The sequence below is a fragment of the Sapajus apella genome, unplaced genomic scaffold (assembly GCF_009761245.1).
Source record: "Sapajus apella isolate SASKATOON/1434 unplaced genomic scaffold, GSC_monkey_1.0 scaffold46, whole genome shotgun sequence".
Lineage (NCBI taxonomy): Eukaryota > Metazoa > Chordata > Mammalia > Primates > Cebidae > Sapajus > Sapajus apella.
The window spans coordinates 2,037,527-2,046,836 of NW_022436986.1; the positions used below are offsets into that span (position 1 = coordinate 2,037,527).

Genomic DNA, 9,310 nt, shown 5'->3' on the forward strand with positions numbered 1-9,310 from the left:
TTTTAAAAAGACAAAATGCTGTAATCCATTTCTACAGATTCTGATTTAACCTGGGGCAGGATTTGGGAAACTATTCCTAGAAATTTCCCCAGGAGTTCCTGAGGAGCTGTAAGGTATGGGAACCACTGGTGGACGGAAGGAGATCCTGGTGTGGGGATCGGGCTGCTTGCATCTGGTCTTGGCATCACCACCAACTCCTGGGGCCCCACTTTCTCCATTCATACAATAAAGAGACTGGTTTAAAATAGATGATCTCAAAAAAATCTCTGTAAATCCTTACATTCTATGTGGTCTTTTAAAAGTTGCCCATACAGGGCTGGGCCTCACAGAGCTCTGGTCCCTAAAGGCTCTAGAATAAGGAGAACCTTGATAAAAGTGTCGGAGCAGATGTTGTTGATTAGGTTCCCAACATCTGTTCTGTCATTCCCCCATCTAACAAAATTCCAATTTTGTGCTGATATTCCTTCCTCTTCCATGCAGTCACGTGCTTGAGGAAAATTGACTTGCCTTTATTATATAAGCCAATCAGTGATTCCATCTTCCCAGTCATGGTGCTTGGTCTCTGGCATGTGACCCATTTCTGGCCAAAGAAAATTGAGGGGAGGTTTGTCAGGGGGCTTCTGGGAAAGTAGGGTCCTTGCTGTTCTGGAGAGCTTCTGGAAATGACCCTCTCTGTATCAATGGATGTAAACACGAAAGCAGACAGCCCTGATTCTCTTGGCAGCCATCTTGCAACCAGGTTTCTGATGCAGCTCACTGTTGACTGCAGTGCAGAATGGGAGCGCGTCAGGATGATTCCCATTAGTTGCTTAACAAACAAACCCCCACATACCAATGCCTTACAACAGGGTTATTACTTGATCTTGTAAACTCCAACTAGGAGTCTGGAAAAAAGCTTTCATGAGGTTTTATGAACTGAATGGTGTTCCCCCAAAATTAATATGCTCAAGTCCTAACCCTAGTACTTCAGAAAGTGAGATTTTGGAGATACGGTCTTTAAAGAGGTGATTAAGTTAGGATGAGGCCAATAGGGTGGGCCCTGATCCAGTCTGGTGTCCTAAGAAGAGGAAATTGTGACACACAAAGACATCAGGGATGTACACACATAGAGGAAAGCATGAGGACAAAGCAAGAAGGTAGCTGTGGGCAAGACAAGGAGAAACCCAACTGCGGACCATTTGATATTTGGACTTCTAGTCTCTAGACTGCGAGAGAAAACATTTGTTAGTTAAACTACCCAGTCTGTGGTATTTTGTTATGGCAGCCCTGGCAATTGAACACCTGAACACCTTGCTCCAGGTGGGTGGTTCTGCAATTCTCTTGGACCTATGGGTCCTCTGGATCTGGTTGGCAGATGAGGGAGGGCACAATGGAGGCGTGCATTCAGGGAGGGTCTCTGTGCACTAGGCTTGGAGGAGGTGCCCTTCTACCCATGTTCTATTAGTCAGAATGTAGAATGGCCACATCTACCTGCAAGGGAGGCTGGGAAAGGTACTCTAGGTGTGTGCTCTGGAAAAAGAGGAAACCTGTTAGTGAGTAATCCATTTCCAGTAAACACAGAAAGCTCTTGAATATTTGATGGCAAGGCTAATCCTCCAAATCCATCTACCCAGGAGCCTGGTGTACTTCTAACTTCCATTTATGAGAGCCAACCCATTTCCTCATTGATCAGGCCCACTTGGGCTGCTGTTCCCATTCATTACAGCTGAACACTGATGCAGGTGCTAGTTTTCTAACTAACACCTAACTGATGCAGGTACTAGTTTTCTAGTTACGGGAGCTAGTTATGGGAGCCAATCCATTTCCTCATTGCTCAGGCCCACTTGGGTTGCTGTTCCTATTCGTTGTAGCTGAACACTGATGCAGGTGCTAGTTTTCTGTTTCCTCCTCCTCTCCGCCGGCCAGAATTGGTTTCATGGCAACATTGTAGGACTGGGAGATGAGTTCAGGGCAGGGCTTTCACTTGGAGTGAAAAGCAGACATCGTCATTCCAGGTAAAGAGGATCTGGGCCCTTCTCTCCAGATGAAGATGTGGGACAGAGAGTGGTGTCCTGTTACGATGATGATGATTATTTTTTTAACAGATTTTAAAATTATCTTTATTTTTGTCAATTATAAAATTATTTACCCACTTAGAAAAGCAAAATGGAAGAAGGAGGAAAGAAAGGTCTTCTATACTTGGGTAAGGCCAGGTTTGGGGCAAGAAACAGGTACTGTGGCGCTTGGTGCTTGCTCACAGGGCCAGCAGGCTATGAGGCGATGACACGATGACATGCCCCAGGGACAGTCATCTTGAGTCGCTTCTTGATGATGAGGGGGATCCGGGTCCAAGCTGCAAACTTCTCAAGCCAGTCTCTAAATCATCCACAAACTGGGACTTTATCCTCTCCAGCCTCTCTTTATGGATTGACTTGTTTTACCTAGCTCCTATAACTTCCCAGAGGGGTTGAAGGGAGGCAGTTCCCCATGATCCACAAAGTTTTCCCAGCAGTCAGTAAACTCTGGGAGGCCCATGACCTCCACAGGGATCTTGGATTCCCACAGAAGCTGCAGCCCCTTCTGGTAGCACCAGTGCCAGTGGTAGTACAGGCGGGTGGCGAAGATGCGCAGGTTCAGATGGTCTTGAGTCTTGGCGAAGGCAGCCAGCTTCTGGGCACAGGAGGGACAGGGGCTCCACGTGAGGTAACAGGTGACTTCGTAGCACTGGGTTTTGTCCAGTCCCATGGACTCAATCTTGTCAATAAAGCAAATTTCTGCATGGCAATTGTTCTCGTTTTCAAAGTAGCCTCTGGTAGGCGTGGAGCCATTCTGTGGCGTCAGCTGGTAACACAAGTATGTCTTCCTGAGATAGTAAGGCCCTTCGACGCGGTGCTGGTTGTTAAACTGTAAGCTGAATGTTTTGGCTGTTAGCAGAGGCATCACATTCCTGATCTGTGCTTCTGGCCACAGCTTCCTTGGCAGACTTGTCCCTGCTTGTCTGGGGTGCTAAGTTTCACTTTTGTTCCCAGGGCCCTTGCTCTGTAAGATGATTCTTAAATCTGATATTATAAGACCAAACACAGTAGAACTTAATCAACCAATTTAAAACTTTCTTTTCTTTTCTTTTTTTTTAAATTTTACTTTAAGTTCTGGGGTACATAAGAAATGAAGATCTTGCAGAATTGTTACAAAAACATGCCATGGTGGTTTGCTGCCTCCATACCCCTGTCACCTACATTAGGTATTTCTCCTAATGTTAACCTTCCCCAGTCTCCCCACTCCCTGCTATCCCTCCCTTAGCAGATCCCAGTGTGTGATGTTCCCCTCCTGGTGTCCATGTGTTCTCATTGTTTAACACCAACTTATGAGTGAGAACATGTGGTGTTTGGTTTTCTGTTCTTGTGTCAGTTTGCTGAGAATGATGGTTTCCAGATTCATACATGTCCCTGCAAAGGACATGAACTCATCCTTTTTCATGGCTGCATAGTATTCCATGGTGTATATGTGTCACATTTTCTTTATCCAGTCTATTGTTGATTGGTATTTGGGTTGGTTCCAAGTCTTCGCTACTGTAAACAGTGCCGCAATGAACATAGATGTGCATGTGTCTTTATAATAGAACGATTTATAATCCCAGTAATGAGATTGCTGGGTCAAATGGTATTTCTGTTTCTAGATCCTTGTGGAATTGCCACACTGTCTTCCACAATGGTTGAACTAATTTACACTCCCACCAACAGTGTAAAAGCGTTCCTATTTCTCCACATCCTCTCCAGCATCTGTTGTCTTCAGATTTTTTAATGATCGCCATTCTAACTGGCGTGAGATGGTATCTCAATGTAGCTTTAATTTGCATTTCTTTAATGACCAGTGATGATGAGCATTTTTTCATATGTTTGTTGGCCACATAAGTGTGTTCTTTTGAAGTTCTGGGGTACATGTGCAGATCACGCAGGTTTGTTTCATAGGTATACACGTGCCATAGTGGTGGTTTTCCACATCCATCGCCCCGTCATCTACATTAGGTATTTCTCCTAATGCTATCCCTCCCCAATCCCCCCACCCCCTGCTATTCTTCCCCTAGCCCCTCACTACCCAGGCCCCAGTGTGTGATGTTCCCCTCCCTGTGTCTGTGTGTTCTCATTGTTCAACACCCACTTATGAGTGAGAACATGAGGTGTTTGGTTTTCTGTTCACAAATCCCAATATCTGGCATGTCATAGTTAACAAATATTTGTAAAATGAATGAACAAATGAATAAATAAAGGCTTTCCTTGACTTATTTTAACCTCATCTTCCACCTCCTTATTTTTTCATTTTTCATTTTATTATTTTATTTTTTGAGATAGGGTCTCACTATGCTGCCCCAGGGTGGAGTGCAGTGGCGTGATCTCAGCTCACTGCAACCTCCACCTCCTGGGTTCAAGCAATTCTCCTGCCTCAGCCACTGGAGTAGCTGGTATTATAGGTGCACACCATCACCATGGCTGGCTAATTTTTTGTATTTTTCGTAGAGATGGGGTTTCACCATGTTGACCAGGCTGTCTCGAACTCCTGGCCTCAAGTGATCTGCCTGCCTCAGCCTCCCAAAGTGCTGGGATTACAGGCATGAGCCACCATGCCTGGCCCACCTCATCTTCTATTCCTCTCCTTTACATGTCGTCCACTCCCGCCGAATGGGTTACGTGTGTCACCAGGGTTTTTCCCTCTGTTTACATTCTTTCCTCTGCTTGGAGAGCCCTTCCTCTGTCTCTTCTGGCCCAATCTTGCCTGTTCTCACCACAGCAAAAGGGCCTGCTTTTCATGAACAGTGCCAGAACCTCCCTACCCAGGTCCCATCTCTCCTTCCCCATCTCCGCCTCTCCCCTCTCCTATGCCACTTCCGCAGTTCTGCAGGCTCTTGTGGTTCTTTGTACTCTTTCTGCGTGTGTCTGTTTCCTTCAGTAGAAAGAAAGCTCCTTGAGGGCAGGCATGACCGGATCCCCACACATCCTACATTCTAGGACCTTGTTCTATGCAGAGGAGGGCTCAGTGACTGCTTCTTGGAATTGAAAGAAGCAGATGGACTGACAAACCTCATCTTGTAGGATATAACCAAATAGCTCGAGCTGCTGAAAGCAACGTTTGCTATTTGAGCAGATGATTTCAAATGTCTTGCCTGCTCTCTTTTTCCTATTAATTTTTTTTTTTTTACTTTGGTAAAAGAAACATAAGATAAAATCTGTGATTTTAACCATTTTTAAATATACAATGTAATAGCACTAAGTACATTCACAAAGTTGTACAACCATCATCTTTGTCTATTTCCAGAACTTTAAAATCTTTTCATATGGAATCTCTATATTTATAATCATCAAATGATTACTTCCCATTCTCCCCTCCTCCCAGCCCTTGGTAACCACCATCCTACCTTCTGTGTCTATGAATTTGACAACTCTAGATGCCTCATATAAGTGGAATCATGCAGTATTTGTTCTTTTGTGTATGACTTATCTTACTTAGAATGCTATTTTCAAGGTTCACCCATGTGGTAGCATATATCAGAATTTCCTTCCTTTTGAAGGCTGTATAGTATTCCCATGTGTGTATATGCTACATTTTGCTTATCCATTTGTCCATTTGTAGATGCTTGGGTTGTGTCCACCTTTTGGGTATTGTGAATAACGCTGCTATAAATATTGGTGTACAAGTATCTATTTGAGTCCTGTTTTCAAGTCTTTTGGGTAAACACCTAGGAGTGGAATTGCTGGATCATACAGCAAGTCTTCTAAACTTCTTAAGGAACTGCCATAATGTTTTCCATAGCAACGACACCATTTCACATCCCCACCATCCCTTTCCTGCTTTTAGGCCGGAATTCATCCTCGGCCACCACTCTCCAGCATCTCCCATTCATCTCCACTCCGCAAACATCCACCCTGTGTACAAAGTGGATGTGCCTGTTCCACTTATTAGAGAAAAAAAGTTGCATTAATAGTTAAAAGTGTGGTGTTATGGCTGGCTCTGGCAGCAGGTGATTGATGGCTTCCATTACACCCCATTAGATATTTTATTCTTGTTAAATGAAGAGCAGCCAACTTTGTCAAGTATTTTTAGTTCCCTCTGGTCTTATTGGTCCGATCTATTCTTCAGGACGGCCTGTAAATGGCCACATATGGCTGCGTGTCTGCAGGACGGATGGCCATGCAGCTGGTGTTCATTGGCCACCAATTTACCCTGGCCCCCTTCATTGTGAGGCTGACAGTGCTAGGGAGCCTTGTAGATCTAACCAAATATATCTATTTTCTAATTGTCTATTTATCACCTTCTGGGGATTTGTGGGCCTCCTATCTGAAGGCAAAGGGGGGATGGCCTTGAACAATGATCCTTGTCAAGGCTCTCGCTCGCTCTAAATTAGGGCCTAGTTGCTAAATAACTAATTTAGTCCTGCTATCAAGCTGAAAAAGTGGGTATTCAGCGCAAAGTGCCAGCTGGGGAATTGATTATGTCTTCTCTCAGCGAGTGTGATAAACCTGCTGCCGAGCCACTGTGGACGGCTGGAGACGGCTCCCCGGGGGCGGCGGCATTTCATCACGGAGAATTGGCAGAGGGGCCAGGTTCACTCCCTGCGTGGCAGCTGAAGTCTGGGGCACCAGGTCTGCCCGCCACGGTGCCCATGGGAGTCTTCCCTCACAGCACCCTCCTGGTTGGTGGCTTCTGCTTAGAGCTGTGGGGATGTGCGCATCTGTCAGAGACGGGGACGAAGGTGAGAATCAGGGAGGGGAGAGGAAGGTCATCCTGACAGCCCCAATTTCCAATTAGAGTGAGATTATTGAAGGTGGCCCAGGCTCAGGGTGGGGGAAGTGGCAGGAAATAAATGGGAATAGGAGGTACTTAGGAAAATGTATTAGTAACAACTCCCAGATTCTGAGCAGAGAAGGAGGAGTAGCTGAAAATAGAGAGTTAAGGTTTACTGCTTGAGAAATCTAATCATGACAACAACCCTCATTTACTCAGCCCTCCCCTCCTCCAGGCACTGGGCCAGCCGCCTCCAGACCCGGGATCTCCTGGAATCCTCTCAATATCCAGGCAGATTGGGGTTTCCACCCCAATTTGTACTTGGAGAAAAGGAATTTCAGAAGTGTCACCTAATCACCTTGGTTAAAGCTGAACTCTGCCTGGAAATACCTTCTCCACTCAAAACCTTTTAATGCCTCCATCATTCCTTTGTTCACCTGATTTTCATTGCATGCTCTTCTGAGTGCTGAGGGCCGGGCAGTAGCTGAGGCCCTGCCTTCATGGAATGGGTCTTCTAGTGGGGAAGCAGACCAAGCCAGTGGTTCTCAACACACTTGGACCCTATGGAGAAATAAAAGGAAAGTAATTTAAAAATATATGTATTTCAATATGCAAATGTTTGCTCCTAACTACATGAGAAAGCACGGTGAAGAGCTCAGGCACTTACACTTATTTATAAAGAATGTTTGAATGCAAGAAGAAAGATAATATCCTACAGAATGTTGATGACATTTTCTCTTTATCTTTGACATTTTGAAGGGCTGAAAAAAGCATGTTGGTAAATATACTTAGAATTGCCTTCCATATGACAGACACAAATGCAGACTGATAGAGGGATAGCATCAGTGACTCAAATACCATGAATGGCATTGCCATTGATGATGTCATTTTCTGAAATGACAAAACTCTGAATTGGGGGAAGTAAAATAGTCTTTCAAAAAAGAGAAACTGAGCCAGGCAGGATGGCATGCACCCGTAGACCCAGCTACTCAGGAGGTTAAAACAGGAGGATCACTTGAGGCCAGGAGTTTAAGGTCAGCATGGACAACATAGCAAGACTCGTCTCTAGAAAATAAAACAGAACAAAACTAAAAAACGAAATGTTGGTTACCTCCCTAGAAAAGTCAGTGTGAATTAAACACAATCCTTGCCTTGCAGGATGTCTAGTATCCCGGTCCCCCTCTCACTCCCAATCACTCTGACAGTCAAAATACAAGTAAATAAACAAGAAAATAATAATGCAGTGACTATAATGATCAAAATAAAACTGGCTGACGGGATTACGAGAAGACAAGGAGCTACACTGCATTGGGAAGTCAGGGTTTCTGGCTTGGGTTACGTGGTCCCTTTAAAGCCAGATGCTCCTGGGGAGGAAAAGGCATAAGCATCCTTTCGAGTATTCATTTCTCCATGAGAAAAAAAGAAAGGTTAGGAATTTGACTGGTCTGGAAGCCCAGAAGACCTGGATTGGATGCTGCCCTTCCAGTTACACAGTGACCCTGGGCAAGCCACTTTTTCTTTGTGAGTCTCAGTTTTCTCATCTCTCAAATGAGGAGAATGACGATTACGTTGCTTTTTCTTTAAGCTAATGAGAAATCCAAAGTGATGGGAACAAGTGCGTTAATTACCCTAAAATTCAAAGGGGCCTTCTTTGCAAAGGGAAAAATTAAAAACAACTCAAAAGCCTCAAAAAAAGGGGCTGGTTTTTAAAAAGCGTGGCATAATTAATTCTACTGAACTTTATGTAATCATTAAAAAGATGTGAAATATTAGTTAATGCTGTGGAAATATGTTCATGGAGTGTTAAGTCAGAAAAGCAAGTTACGAAATATTATGGAGAATATGAACCTGTGATTGTAACCAAAAGAGCAAACAAACAAAGCACCAACCAACAACACAGAAAGAATTAGAAGAATTTGTACCAAAAAAATAACTGGAGTTATCTCTGGGAATTAGAGTTGATTGTAGTGTTTTTTGCTCCTCTGTAAAATGAACTGTATCTTTTTTTGTAATAAGAGAGATAAGCCATGGGCATTTAAGATGCTCGTCACATGCTGACAACCCTGCTATAGTCACTGGTACTGTGTCTCAGTGGATGGCTAGTTTAGTACTAAGGCTTATCTTCTTTCTTGCAATTTTGCATGTGCAAAGATAAACAGTGTGGTCACTTGCTGTCCAGAGAAAGCTGTGTGCTCCCGAGGAGATGTTGGTTCTCTTTTTATATTACCTTCTTGTATTAGCCTGTTTTCACACTGCTATAAAGAAATGCCACCTGAGACTGGGTAATTTATAAACAAAAGAGATTTAAATGACTCCCAGTTCTGCATGGCTGGGGAGGCCTCAGGGAACTTATAATTATGGCAGAAGGGGAAGCAGGCACGTCTTACATGGCAGCAGGTGAGAGAGAGAGAGAGGGAGTGTGAAGGAAGAACTGTTAAACACTTATAAAATTATCAGATCGTGAGAACTCACTCACTATTGTGAGAATAGCATGGGAGAAACATCCCTCATGATCCAGTCACCTCCCATCAGGTCCCTCCCTCAACTCTGGGGA

General features: G+C 44.2%; 1 pseudogene across 1 annotated transcript; it reads right to left on the reverse strand.

The window, feature by feature from the left end:
• Positions 1–2,108: 2,108 nt before the first annotated feature.
• Positions 2,109–3,036, reverse strand: LOC116524901 (annotated as a pseudogene). The gene has a single exon (XR_004257517.1). The product of XR_004257517.1 is annotated as a DNA dC->dU-editing enzyme APOBEC-3H pseudogene (transcript).
• Positions 3,037–9,310: the final 6,274 nt, after the last annotated feature.